General features: G+C 46.0%; 6 non-coding genes across 6 annotated transcripts; all 6 read left to right on the forward strand.

The window, feature by feature from the left end:
* Positions 1-442: 442 nt before the first annotated feature.
* Positions 443-633, forward strand: LOC130311615 (U2 spliceosomal RNA). Its single transcript, XR_008859934.1, has one exon. It is a non-coding gene; the product is annotated as a U2 spliceosomal RNA (small nuclear RNA).
* A 3,698-nt stretch (positions 634-4,331) lies between these two features.
* LOC130311634 (U2 spliceosomal RNA) lies at positions 4,332-4,519 on the forward strand. The gene has a single exon (XR_008859953.1). It is a non-coding gene; the product is annotated as a U2 spliceosomal RNA (small nuclear RNA).
* A 2,089-nt stretch (positions 4,520-6,608) lies between these two features.
* Positions 6,609-6,799, forward strand: LOC130311616 (U2 spliceosomal RNA). Its single transcript, XR_008859935.1, has one exon. It is a non-coding gene; the product is annotated as a U2 spliceosomal RNA (small nuclear RNA).
* A 2,086-nt stretch (positions 6,800-8,885) lies between these two features.
* Positions 8,886-9,076, forward strand: LOC130311617 (U2 spliceosomal RNA). The gene has a single exon (XR_008859937.1). It is a non-coding gene; the product is annotated as a U2 spliceosomal RNA (small nuclear RNA).
* A 2,093-nt stretch (positions 9,077-11,169) lies between these two features.
* Positions 11,170-11,360, forward strand: LOC130311618 (U2 spliceosomal RNA). Its single transcript, XR_008859938.1, has one exon. It is a non-coding gene; the product is annotated as a U2 spliceosomal RNA (small nuclear RNA).
* Positions 11,361-13,457: 2,097 nt separating this feature from the next.
* On the forward strand, positions 13,458-13,648 carry LOC130311619 (U2 spliceosomal RNA). Its single transcript, XR_008859939.1, has one exon. It is a non-coding gene; the product is annotated as a U2 spliceosomal RNA (small nuclear RNA).
* The last annotated feature ends 333 nt before the right edge of the window (positions 13,649-13,981 follow it).

The raw sequence follows: 13,981 nt of genomic DNA on the forward strand, positions 1-13,981 counted from the left end.
TAACCCGGATTTAACCCACACAGGTAAGTCCAATGGGGTGCAGGCATGTCCTCTATGCTTACAGCTTCCCGTGGGTGTTGGTTTGATACCGTTTGGGGACAGCCAAGGAGGCATCTGCAGGCAACAAAGGTAGGTGTGTGCTTGTGTGTGTGTTTCCTATGCAGATCCTAAGCCCAGTGTCACATGCAAGTAGGAGGAGTAAGAAGGGTTCCTGGCAAATCCGGGTTATGGATTGCATTTAAAAAGGCCCCGTGGGAGTGCAATGGGCCCCTGTCTTGCTGCTTAGCAATAATGGTATGGGTTTAGGTTCTGCTGTGTGTACTGGTGGTTGACTGCCCCCCAGCCCAGAGTGTGCATGGAAAATTGTCTGGCAGCCTCCCTGACAGCAAGCAGTGATAGTGCCCATGAAGGGGACCTTGTTGGGCCCGCCCCTTTCACGGTTATCGCTTCTCGGCCTTTTGGCTAAGATCAAGTGTAGTATCTGTTCTTATCAGTTTAATATCTGATACGTCCCCTATCTGGGGACCATATATTAAATGGATTTTTGAGAACGGGGGCCGATTTCGAAGCTTGCTTCCGTCGCCCTATGCATTGACCCGATATGGCAGTATCTTCGGGTACAGTGCACCACCCCCTTACAGGGTTAAAAAGAAAGATTCCTACTTTCATTGCTACCTGCTTGCTGGCTAGCCAGCTAGCCAGCCCTGTGGGCCTTGCTGCTGCTGCAGCCAAAAAACAAAAGGTGGTGCTGCTGCTGCTTCTGCTGCTTCTGCTTCTGCTTGTGTCTGGCCCCTGTTGGAGCGTCCAGGCACAGGACTTCTGCTGCTGCTGACTAAATGGCCTCCTTAATTGGATCATTTGAGTAGCCAGCACACCTGTGCAGGTAGGGCATGACATGATAGGCAGCTGCCTTGATAGCGGGTGGGTGCTGAATGTTCCTAATTGACAAAATAAGATTAATGCTTATGAAGAAATATAAAATCTCATCCCTTCCCCAATATCGCGCCACACCCCTACCCCTTAATTCCCTGGTTGAACTTGATGGACATATGTCTTTTTTCGACCGTACTAACTATGTAACTATGTAACATAACATGGGGGGGGGGGGGTCTCCTGGCTGTTCACACAGGTGTGTCATTGCTGTACATTGACCATGCATTGCTTCTGTGGTATTGCAAAGGCAAAGACAAATGCTTCCAGCCATCCATTGCACTAATGGATTGGTCATCAGCTGGCTGTCTATGTCCCGCATCAATATAGACCAAAGTACAGAGGGTTAGGCTATGCTATTGTGCACCTACCTGATGCATCAGAAGGTGCGAGGCCCTTGCTAAATTCTGTGCACAGACTTTGAGATCTATGCTTTAGACTGTATCTAAACCTGCTCCAACATGGACTGACATTCTGGCCTACTTTCAGCCGATGCGACTTGTCTGTCGCTGAACAGTCGCTTTTTATGTATTCAGCACCTATGTATAATGTTGTAAAAATGCTCTAGAAGCTAAAGTCGCAGAAATGTCACACATATTTGGCCTGCAACTTTCTGTGCGACAAATTCAGACAGGAAAAATCAGTCTAAATCCTTAGAAAATGATCCCCCAGTGTCTCCATCTGCTGGCGGTATTGAATAAGCATTGCTGCACTGATGGGGTATGCATTAGACGAAAAAAAAGAAGAAAAAGAAGAATAATACGCCCAGAAAAGAGGCGAAAAGGAGAAAAACGTAAAAAAACGTGAAAAAAAAGTAAGAGGAAGAGAAGGGAAAAAAAGGTGGAAATGGGTTTAAAAGTGATTTCGGCGGAGAATATATATATATATATATATATATATATATATATATATATATATATATATGCGCACACACACACATAGATATAAACGTATTCTCCGTTGAGATATTGCAGCCGCTGCTGTGTCCAGGCCCAGGAGCCTTAGCACTGTGCTGTGATGTCACTCAATACCACTGACATCACTAGGTGTAAACAACATCTCTCCTTTGCTGTGTATGTGACTATGGAGCTGTTTGGTGATGTCGTCTATTACGGCCTTCATAGAAGCAACAGGAGATTGTTGCATCCATCTTGAACCCTCAGAACTACAGTGCTATGATGTCACTCACTTCCACAGGCCTTGCAGAGTGTAAACAACAACAACCCAGCTTTGTTGTGTATGTAACCATAGGGATTTGTGATGTCACCTAGAACCTTCACAGCAGCGACAGCTTTATGAGGAGCATCAGCACTGCTCTGCCTGAGCAGAACCATCACCGCCATAGGTTGTCAAATAACCCGGATTTAACCCACACAGGTAAGTCCAATGGGGTGCAGGCATGTCCTCTATGCTTACAGCTTCCCGTGGGTGTTGGTTTGATACCGTTTGGGGACAGCCAAGGAGGCATCTGCAGGCAACAAAGGTAGGTGTGTGCTTGTGTGTGTGTTTCCTATGCAGATCCTAAGCCCAGTGTCACATGCAAGTAGGAGGAGTAAGAAGGGTTCCTGGCAAATCCGGGTTATGGATTGCATTTAAAAAGGCCCCGTGGGAGTGCAATGGGCCCCTGTCTTGCTGCTTAGCAATAATGGTATGGGTTTAGGTTCTGCTGTGTGTACTGGTGGTTGACTGCCCCCCAGCCCAGAGTGTGCATGGAAAATTGTCTGGCAGCCTCCCTGACAGCAAGCAGTGATAGTGCCCATGAAGGGGACCTTGTTGGGCCCGCCCCTTTCACGGTTATCGCTTCTCGGCCTTTTGGCTAAGATCAAGTGTAGTTTCGGCTCACTTGGTCTGGCCAGAGGGTGTCTGGGGTACCCGGCTCCTTGGCCTTGGGGGATCGTCCTTCCTAACGGAGGGACTTCACCCCCTTGCTGCAATTGGGGAGCCGGCCTAGTCCCCGGACAACGGGGAGCGATCCCCTTTCACTGCCCACATTCTGTGGGGGAGTGTCTTTTGTTCCTGTTGGACGTGATTTTCTACAAGATGGCAGAAGAACCGGAGATGCCTGGAACCAGAGAAGAGGAGATGCCCTTTTTCGGGAGGATTAAAAATGGCGTTCGCATCCTGCTGAAGGACTCTGCTAAGAGAGGAAGAGGACTTTCTTTTGTAGTGGAGGACATGCTGTTTGGACTTCTGCACGTATCCAAGGTACAGATTCTTTCTATGCTGGAATTCCCCAAGAGGGGGTGTTATGACATAATCTTTGTCTCTGATGAAGATTGTGATTCATTTTGTAAGAAAGTGGATGCCTCTAAGACTCATGTAATCTGGGAAGGCGTGGAAGTTATTCCCCATTTTCCAGGGAAAGAAAAAATATAAACTGTAAGAATGTATAGTCCATATATCCCTGAGGAGGACATAGTTGTTTTTTTGGACCAGTTTTGTGAAGAGATTGTGCCTTTGGGTAAAGTATTTAACCAGTATGGGGTTTGGACAACAAAATGGAAGTTTAAAGTAAAATTTAGGGAGGAGGCGGGAGGGGGAACAGTGTTTCCTCCTTCCCGTTTCAAGATAGGTTCCATAAATGGGGACCTGTTTTTTGCTGGAATGCAGAATTTCTGCCGTAAGTGCAGACAATATGGACACCTGAAAGATGAATGTACGTATCTATGGTGTTATAAATGCCAGAAGGAAGGACATGGAACAGAGTCGTGTACCCTGAGGGGTAAATGTAATTTGTGTAACCAAAGTGGACATTTGTACGCAAATTGTCCAAAGAAGAAAAAGAAGAGAGAAGATGTGGGTTTGCTGCAAGATGAACCAGAAATTAATAAGAAGACTGGGCATTACTCTAAAAACTGCCCAGAAAAATCTGTGGCTATGGAGTTTGAAAGTGAAGTAAAGTTGAAGAGGAAGAAAAAAGAAGAAGAAAGTGGGAGTGAGGCTTCTGAAGGGGAGCCAACAGAGGAATTGAAGAAAAGATTTCTTGGTGAATATTTTGTTGGTTTTTTGGGCGAGGTGCTGGACCAAGCCCCAAAGGAAGAAAGAGAAGTATTTGTGCAAGATTTACTAAAATTTAAAATAAAAGTGAACACTCGACTTGAAACTGCGAGGGAAAAAGTATTGCAGTCCTTAAAGCCTGATGTGGGACGCTTCATGGCGACCTACCAAGTGTCGCCATGGTTGGCAGTTCCAGTTAAAAAAGCTTTGAAGAGTGGAGCTCTTCAATTCGGATTAATTGATTATTTGGGAGTTTTTGCTTGGAGAAAGGGTTTGATTTTGGAATAAGGTTTATTTGAGTTTTTGTTGTTAGTTATGTTGTTTTAATTTGTTTTATTTTGGAAATAAATAAAAAAGTTACCTGATGATGAGCACAAAAATCTAGTTCACATAAGATCTTAGAACTATGATTTAGTTCTGAGGGAAACTTAAAAAAAAATCTGTTCTTATCAGTTTAATATCTGATACGTCCCCTATCTGGGGACCATATATTAAATGGATTTTTGAGAACGGGGGCCGATTTCGAAGCTTGCTTCCGTCGCCCTATGCATTGACCCGATATGGCAGTATCTTCGGGTACAGTGCACCACCCCCTTACAGGGTTAAAAAGAAAGATTCCTACTTTCATTGCTACCTGCTTGCTGGCTAGCCAGCTAGCCAGCCCTGTGGGCCTTGCTGCTGCTGCAGCCAAAAAACAAAAGGTGGTGCTGCTGCTGCTTCTGCTGCTTCTGCTTCTGCTTGTGTCTGGCCCCTGTTGGAGCGTCCAGGCACAGGACTTCTGCTGCTGCTGACTAAATGGCCTCCTTAATTGGATCATTTGAGTAGCCAGCACACCTGTGCAGGTAGGGCATGACATGATAGGCAGCTGCCTTGATAGCGGGTGGGTGCTGAATGTTCCTAATTGACAAAATAAGATTAATGCTTATGAAGAAATATAAAATCTCATCCCTTCCCCAATATCGCGCCACACCCCTACCCCTTAATTCCCTGGTTGAACTTGATGGACATATGTCTTTTTTCGACCGTACTAACTATGTAACTATGTAACATAACATGGGGGGGGGGGGGGGTCTCCTGGCTGTTCACACAGGTGTGTCATTGCTGTACATTGACCATGCATTGCTTCTGTGGTATTGCAAAGGCAAAGACAAATGCTTCCAGCCATCCATTGCACTAATGGATTGGTCATCAGCTGGCTGTCTATGTCCCGCATCAATATAGACCAAAGTACAGAGGGTTAGGCTATGCTATTGTGCACCTACCTGATGCATCAGAAGGTGCGAGGCCCTTGCTAAATTCTGTGCACAGACTTTGAGATCTATGCTTTAGACTGTATCTAAACCTGCTCCAACATGGACTGACATTCTGGCCTACTTTCAGCCGATGCGACTTGTCTGTCGCTGAACAGTCGCTTTTTATGTATTCAGCACCTATGTATAATGTTGTAAAAATGCTCTAGAAGCTAAAGTCGCAGAAATGTCACACATATTTGGCCTGCAACTTTCTGTGCGACAAATTCAGACAGGAAAAATCAGTATAAATCCTTAGAAAATGATCCCCCAGTGTCTCCATCTGCTGGCGGTATTGAATAAGCATTGCTGCACTGATGGGGTATGCATTAGACGAAAAAAAAGAAGAAAAAGAAGAATAATACGCCCAGAAAAGAGGCGAAAAGGAGAAAAACGTAAAAAAACGTGAAAAAAAAGTAAGAGGAAGAGAAGGGAAAAAAAGGTGGAAATGGGTTTAAAAGTGATTTCGGCGGAGAATATATATATATATATATATATATATATATATATATATATATATGCGCACACACACACATAGATATAAACGTATTCTCCGTTGAGATATTGCAGCCGCTGCTGTGTCCAGGCCCAGGAGCCTTAGCACTGTGCTGTGATGTCACTCAATACCACTGACATCACTAGGTGTAAACAACATCTCTCCTTTGCTGTGTATGTGACTATGGAGCTGTTTGGTGATGTCGTCTATTACGGCCTTCATAGAAGCAACAGGAGATTGTTGCATCCATCTTGAACCCTCAGAACTACAGTGCTATGATGTCACTCACTTCCACAGGCCTTGCAGAGTGTAAACAACAACAACCCAGCTTTGTTGTGTATGTAACCATAGGGATTTGTGATGTCACCTAGAACCTTCACAGCAGCGACAGCTTTATGAGGAGCATCAGCACTGCTCTGCCTGAGCAGAACCATCACCGCCATAGGTTGTCAAATAACCCGGATTTAACCCACACAGGTAAGTCCAATGGGGTGCAGGCATGTCCTCTATGCTTACAGCTTCCCGTGGGTGTTGGTTTGATACCGTTTGGGGACAGCCAAGGAGGCATCTGCAGGCAACAAAGGTAGGTGTGTGCTTGTGTGTGTGTTTCCTATGCAGATCCTAAGCCCAGTGTCACATGCAAGTAGGAGGAGTAAGAAGGGTTCCTGGCAAATCCGGGTTATGGATTGCATTTAAAAAGGCCCCGTGGGAGTGCAATGGGCCCCTGTCTTGCTGCTTAGCAATAATGGTATGGGTTTAGGTTCTGCTGTGTGTACTGGTGGTTGACTGCCCCCCAGCCCAGAGTGTGCATGGAAAATTGTCTGGCAGCCTCCCTGACAGCAAGCAGTGATAGTGCCCATGAAGGGGACCTTGTTGGGCCCGCCCCTTTCACGGTTATCGCTTCTCGGCCTTTTGGCTAAGATCAAGTGTAGTATCTGTTCTTATCAGTTTAATATCTGATACGTCCCCTATCTGGGGACCATATATTAAATGGATTTTTGAGAACGGGGGCCGATTTCGAAGCTTGCTTCCGTCGCCCTATGCATTGACCCGATATGGCAGTATCTTCGGGTACAGTGCACCACCCCCTTACAGGGTTAAAAAGAAAGATTCCTACTTTCATTGCTACCTGCTTGCTGGCTAGCCAGCTAGCCAGCCCTGTGGGCCTTGCTGCTGCTGCAGCCAAAAAACAAAAGGTGGTGCTGCTGCTGCTTCTGCTGCTTCTGCTTCTGCTTGTGTCTGGCCCCTGTTGGAGCGTCCAGGCACAGGACTTCTGCTGCTGCTGACTAAATGGCCTCCTTAATTGGATCATTTGAGTAGCCAGCACACCTGTGCAGGTAGGGCATGACATGATAGGCAGCTGCCTTGATAGCGGGTGGGTGCTGAATGTTCCTAATTGACAAAATAAGATTAATGCTTATGAAGAAATATAAAATCTCATCCCTTCCCCAATATCGCGCCACACCCCTACCCCTTAATTCCCTGGTTGAACTTGATGGACATATGTCTTTTTTCGACCGTACTAACTATGTAACTATGTAACATAACATGGGGGGGGGGGTCTCCTGGCTGTTCACACAGGTGTGTCATTGCTGTACATTGACCATGCATTGCTTCTGTGGTATTGCAAAGGCAAAGACAAATGCTTCCAGCCATCCATTGCACTAATGGATTGGTCATCAGCTGGCTGTCTATGTCCCGCATCAATATAGACCAAAGTACAGAGGGTTAGGCTATGCTATTGTGCACCTACCTGATGCATCAGAAGGTGCGAGGCCCTTGCTAAATTCTGTGCACAGACTTTGAGATCTATGCTTTAGACTGTATCTAAACCTGCTCCAACATGGACTGACATTCTGGCCTACTTTAGCCGATGCGACTTGTCTGTCGCTGAACAGTCGCTTTTTATGTATTCAGCACCTATGTATAATGTTGTAAAAATGCTCTAGAAGCTAAAGTCGCAGAAATGTCACACATATTTGGCCTGCAACTTTCTGTGCGACAAATTCAGACAGGAAAAATCAGTATAAATCCTTAGAAAATGATCCCCCAGTGTCTCCATCTGCTGGCGGTATTGAATAAGCATTGCTGCACTGATGGGGTATGCATTAGACGAAAAAAAAGAAGAAAAAGAAGAATAATACGCCCAGAAAAGAGGCGAAAAGGAGAAAAACGTAAAAAAACGTGAAAAAAAAGTAAGAGGAAGAGAAGGGAAAAAAAGGTGGAAATGGGTTTAAAAGTGATTTCGGCGGAGAATATATATATATATATATATATATATATATATATATATATATATATGCGCACACACACACATAGATATAAACGTATTCTCCGTTGAGATATTGCAGCCGCTGCTGTGTCCAGGCCCAGGAGCCTTAGCACTGTGCTGTGATGTCACTCAATACCACTGACATCACTAGGTGTAAACAACATCTCTCCTTTGCTGTGTATGTGACTATGGAGCTGTTTGGTGATGTCGTCTATTACGGCCTTCATAGAAGCAACAGGAGATTGTTGCATCCATCTTGAACCCTCAGAACTACAGTGCTATGATGTCACTCACTTCCACAGGCCTTGCAGAGTGTAAACAACAACAACCCAGCTTTGTTGTGTATGTAACCATAGGGATTTGTGATGTCACCTAGAACCTTCACAGCAGCGACAGCTTTATGAGGAGCATCAGCACTGCTCTGCCTGAGCAGAACCATCACCGCCATAGGTTGTCAAATAACCCGGATTTAACCCACACAGGTAAGTCCAATGGGGTGCAGGCATGTCCTCTATGCTTACAGCTTCCCGTGGGTGTTGGTTTGATACCGTTTGGGGACAGCCAAGGAGGCATCTGCAGGCAACAAAGGTAGGTGTGTGCTTGTGTGTGTGTTTCCTATGCAGATCCTAAGCCCAGTGTCACATGCAAGTAGGAGGAGTAAGAAGGGTTCCTGGCAAATCCGGGTTATGGATTGCATTTAAAAAGGCCCCGTGGGAGTGCAATGGGCCCCTGTCTTGCTGCTTAGCAATAATGGTATGGGTTTAGGTTCTGCTGTGTGTACTGGTGGTTGACTGCCCCCCAGCCCAGAGTGTGCATGGAAAATTGTCTGGCAGCCTCCCTGACAGCAAGCAGTGATAGTGCCCATGAAGGGGACCTTGTTGGGCCCGCCCCTTTCACGGTTATCGCTTCTCGGCCTTTTGGCTAAGATCAAGTGTAGTATCTGTTCTTATCAGTTTAATATCTGATACGTCCCCTATCTGGGGACCATATATTAAATGGATTTTTGAGAACGGGGGCCGATTTCGAAGCTTGCTTCCGTCGCCCTATGCATTGACCCGATATGGCAGTATCTTCGGGTACAGTGCACCACCCCCTTACAGGGTTAAAAAGAAAGATTCCTACTTTCATTGCTACCTGCTTGCTGGCTAGCCAGCTAGCCAGCCCTGTGGGCCTTGCTGCTGCTGCAGCCAAAAAACAAAAGGTGGTGCTGCTGCTGCTACTGCTGCTTCTGCTTCTGCTTGTGTCTGGCCCCTGTTGGAGCGTCCAGGCACAGGACTTCTGCTGCTGCTGACTAAATGGCCTCCTTAATTGGATCATTTGAGTAGCCAGCACACCTGTGCAGGTAGGGCATGACATGATAGGCAGCTGCCTTGATAGCGGGTGGGTGCTGAATGTTCCTAATTGACAAAATAAGATTAATGCTTATGAAGAAATATAAAATCTCATCCCTTCCCCAATATCGCGCCACACCCCTACCCCTTAATTCCCTGGTTGAACTTGATGGACATATGTCTTTTTTCGACCGTACTAACTATGTAACTATGTAACATAACATGGGGGGGGGGGGGGGGGTCTCCTGGCTGTTCACACAGGTGTGTCATTGCTGTACATTGACCATGCATTGCTTCTGTGGTATTGCAAAGGCAAAGACAAATGCTTCCAGCCATCCATTGCACTAATGGATTGGTCATCAGCTGGCTGTCTATGTCCCGCATCAATATAGACCAAAGTACAGAGGGTTAGGCTATGCTATTGTGCACCTACCTGATGCATCAGAAGGTGCGAGGCCCTTGCTAAATTCTGTGCACAGACTTTGAGATCTATGCTTTAGACTGTATCTAAACCTGCTCCAACATGGACTGACATTCTGGCCTACTTTCAGCCGATGCGACTTGTCTGTCGCTGAACAGTCGCTTTTTATGTATTCAGCACCTATGTATAATGTTGTAAAAATGCTCTAGAAGCTAAAGTCGCAGAAATGTCACACATATTTGGCCTGCAACTTTCTGTGCGACAAATTCAGACAGGAAAAATCAGTATAAATCCTTAGAAAATGATCCCCCAGTGTCTCCATCTGCTGGCGGTATTGAATAAGCATTGCTGCACTGATGGGGTATGCATTAGACGAAAAAAAAGAAGAAAAAGAAGAATAATACGCCCAGAAAAGAGGCGAAAAGGAGAAAAACGTAAAAAAACGTGAAAAAAAAGTAAGAGGAAGAGAAGGGAAAAAAAGGTGGAAATGGGTTTAAAAGTGATTTCGGCGGAGAATATATATATATATATATATATATATATATATATATATATATATATGCGCACACACACACATAGATATAAACGTATTCTCCGTTGAGATATTGCAGCCGCTGCTGTGTCCAGGCCCAGGAGCCTTAGCACTGTGCTGTGATGTCACTCAATACCACTGACATCACTAGGTGTAAACAACATCTCTCCTTTGCTGTGTATGTGACTATGGAGCTGTTTGGTGATGTCGTCTATTACGGCCTTCATAGAAGCAACAGGAGATTGTTGCATCCATCTTGAACCCTCAGAACTACAGTGCTATGATGTCACTCACTTCCACAGGCCTTGCAGAGTGTAAACAACAACAACCCAGCTTTGTTGTGTATGTAACCATAGGGATTTGTGATGTCACCTAGAACCTTCACAGCAGCGACAGCTTTATGAGGAGCATCAGCACTGCTCTGCCTGAGCAGAACCATCACCGCCATAGGTTGTCAAATAACCCGGATTTAACCCACACAGGTAAGTCCAATGGGGTGCAGGCATGTCCTCTATGCTTACAGCTTCCCGTGGGTGTTGGTTTGATACCGTTTGGGGACAGCCAAGGAGGCATCTGCAGGCAACAAAGGTAGGTGTGTGCTTGTGTGTGTGTTTCCTATGCAGATCCTAAGCCCAGTGTCACATGCAAGTAGGAGGAGTAAGAAGGGTTCCTGGCAAATCCGGGTTATGGATTGCATTTAAAAAGGCCCCGTGGGAGTGCAATGGGCCCCTGTCTTGCTGCTTAGCAATAATGGTATGGGTTTAGGTTCTGCTGTGTGTACTGGTGGTTGACTGCCCCCCAGCCCAGAGTGTGCATGGAAAATTGTCTGGCAGCCTCCCTGACAGCAAGCAGTGATAGTGCCCATGAAGGGGACCTTGTTGGGCCCGCCCCTTTCACGGTTATCGCTTCTCGGCCTTTTGGCTAAGATCAAGTGTAGTATCTGTTCTTATCAGTTTAATATCTGATACGTCCCCTATCTGGGGACCATATATTAAATGGATTTTTGAGAACGGGGGCCGATTTCGAAGCTTGCTTCCGTCGCCCTATGCATTGACCCGATATGGCAGTATCTTCGGGTACAGTGCACCACCCCCTTACAGGGTTAAAAAGAAAGATTCCTACTTTCATTGCTACCTGCTTGCTGGCTAGCCAGCTAGCCAGCCCTGTGGGCCTTGCTGCTGCTGCAGCCAAAAAACAAAAGGTGGTGCTGCTGCTGCTACTGCTGCTTCTGCTTCTGCTTGTGTCTGGCCCCTGTTGGAGCGTCCAGGCACAGGACTTCTGCTGCTGCTGACTAAATGGCCTCCTTAATTGGATCATTTGAGTAGCCAGCACACCTGTGCAGGTAGGGCATGACATGATAGGCAGCTGCCTTGATAGCGGGTGGGTGCTGAATGTTCCTAATTGACAAAATAAGATTAATGCTTATGAAGAAATATAAAATCTCATCCCTTCCCCAATATCGCGCCACACCCCTACCCCTTAATTCCCTGGTTGAACTTGATGGACATATGTCTTTTTTCGACCGTACTAACTATGTAACTATGTAACATAACATGGGGGGGGGGGGGGGGGGGGTCTCCTGGCTGTTCACACAGGTGTGTCATTGCTGTACATTGACCATGCATTGCTTCTGTGGTATTGCAAAGGCAAAGACAAATGCTTCCAGCCATCCATTGCACTAATGGATTGGTCATCAGCTGGCTGTCTATGTCCCGCATCAATATAGACCAAAGTACAGAGGGTTAGGCTATGCTATTGTGCACCTACCTGATGCATCAGAAGGTGCGAGGCCCTTGCTAAATTCTGTGCACAGACTTTGAGATCTATGCTTTAGACTGTATCTAAACCTGCTCCAACATGGACTGACATTCTGGCCTACTTTCAGCCGATGCGACTTGTCTGTCGCTGAACAGTCGCTTTTTATGTATTCAGCACCTATGTATAATGTTGTAAAAATGCTCTAGAAGCTAAAGTCGCAGAAATGTCACACATATTTGGCCTGCAACTTTCTGTGCGACAAATTCAGACAGGAAAAATCAGTATAAATCCTTAGAAAATGATCCCCCAGTGTCTCCATCTGCTGGCGGTATTGAATAAGCATTGCTGCACTGATGGGGTATGCATTAGACGAAAAAAAAGAAGAAAAAGAAGAATAATACGCCCAGAAAAGAGGCGAAAAGGAGAAAAACGTAAAAAAACGTGAAAAAAAAGTAAGAGGAAGAGAAGGGAAAAAAAGGTGGAAATGGGTTTAAAAGTGATTTCGGCGGAGAAATATATATATATATATATATATATATATATATATATATATATATATGCGCACACACACACATAGATATAAACGTATTCTCCGTTGAGATATTGCAGCCGCTGCTGTGTCCAGGCCCAGGAGCCTTAGCACTGTGCTGTGATGTCACTCAATACCACTGACATCACTAGGTGTAAACAACATCTCTCCTTTGCTGTGTATGTGACTATGGAGCTGTTTGGTGATGTCGTCTATTACGGCCTTCATAGAAGCAACAGGAGATTGTTGCATCCATCTTGAACCCTCAGAACTACAGTGCTATGATGTCACTCACTTCCACAGGCCTTGCAGAGTGTAAACAACAACAACCCAGCTTTGTTGTGTATGTAACCATAGGGATTTGTGATGTCACCTAGAACCTTCACAGCAGCGACAGCTTTATGAGGAGCATCAGCACTGCTCTGCCTGAGCAGAACCATCACCGCCATAGGTTGTCAAATAACCCGGATTTAACCCACACAGGTAAGTCCAATGGGGTGCAGGCATGTCCTCTATGCTTACAGCTTCCCGTGGGTGTTGGTTTGATACCGTTTGGGGACAGCCAAGGAGGCATCTGCAGGCAACAAAGGTAGGTGTGTGCTTGTGTGTGTGTTTCCTATGCAGATCCTAAGCCCAGTGTCACATGCAAGTAGGAGGAGTAAGAAGGGTTCCTGGCAAATCCGGGTTATGGATTGCATTTAAAAAGGCCCCGTGGGAGTGCAATGGGCCCCTGTCTTGCTGCTTAGCAATAATGGTATGGGTTTAGGTTCTGCTGTGTGTACTGGTGGTTGACTGCCCCCCAGCCCAGAGTGTGCATGGAAAATTGTCTGGCAGCCTCCCTGACAGCAAGCAGTGATAGTGCCCATGAAGGGGACCTTGTTGGGCCCGCCCCTTTCACGGTTATCGCTTCTCGGCCTTTTGGCTAAGATCAAGTGTAGTATCTGTTCTTATCAGTTTAATATCTGATACGTCCCCTATCTGGGGACCATATATTAAATGGATTTTTGAGAACGGGGGCCGATTTCGAAGCTTGCTTCCGTCGCCCTATGCATTGACCCGATATGGCAGTATCTTCGGGTACAGTGCACCACCCCCTTACAGGGTTAAAAAGAAAGATTCCTACTTTCATTGCTACCTGCTTGCTGGCTAGCCAGCTAGCCAGCCCTGTGGGCCTTGCTGCTGCTGCAGCCAAAAAACAAAAGGTGGTGCTGCTGCTGCTTCTGCTGCTTCTGCTTCTGCTTGTGTCTGGCCCCTGTTGGAGCGTCCAGGCACAGGACTTCTGCTGCTGCTGACTAAATGGCCTCCTTAATTGGATCATTTGAGTAGCCAGCACACCTGTGCAGGTAGGGCATGACATGATAGGCAGCTGCCTTGATAGCGGGTGGGTGCTGAATGTTCCTAATTGACAAAATAAGATTAATGCTTA

The sequence above is a fragment of the Hyla sarda genome, unplaced genomic scaffold, assembly GCF_029499605.1.
Source record: "Hyla sarda isolate aHylSar1 unplaced genomic scaffold, aHylSar1.hap1 scaffold_1651, whole genome shotgun sequence".
Taxonomy (NCBI): Eukaryota; Metazoa; Chordata; class Amphibia; order Anura; family Hylidae; genus Hyla; species Hyla sarda.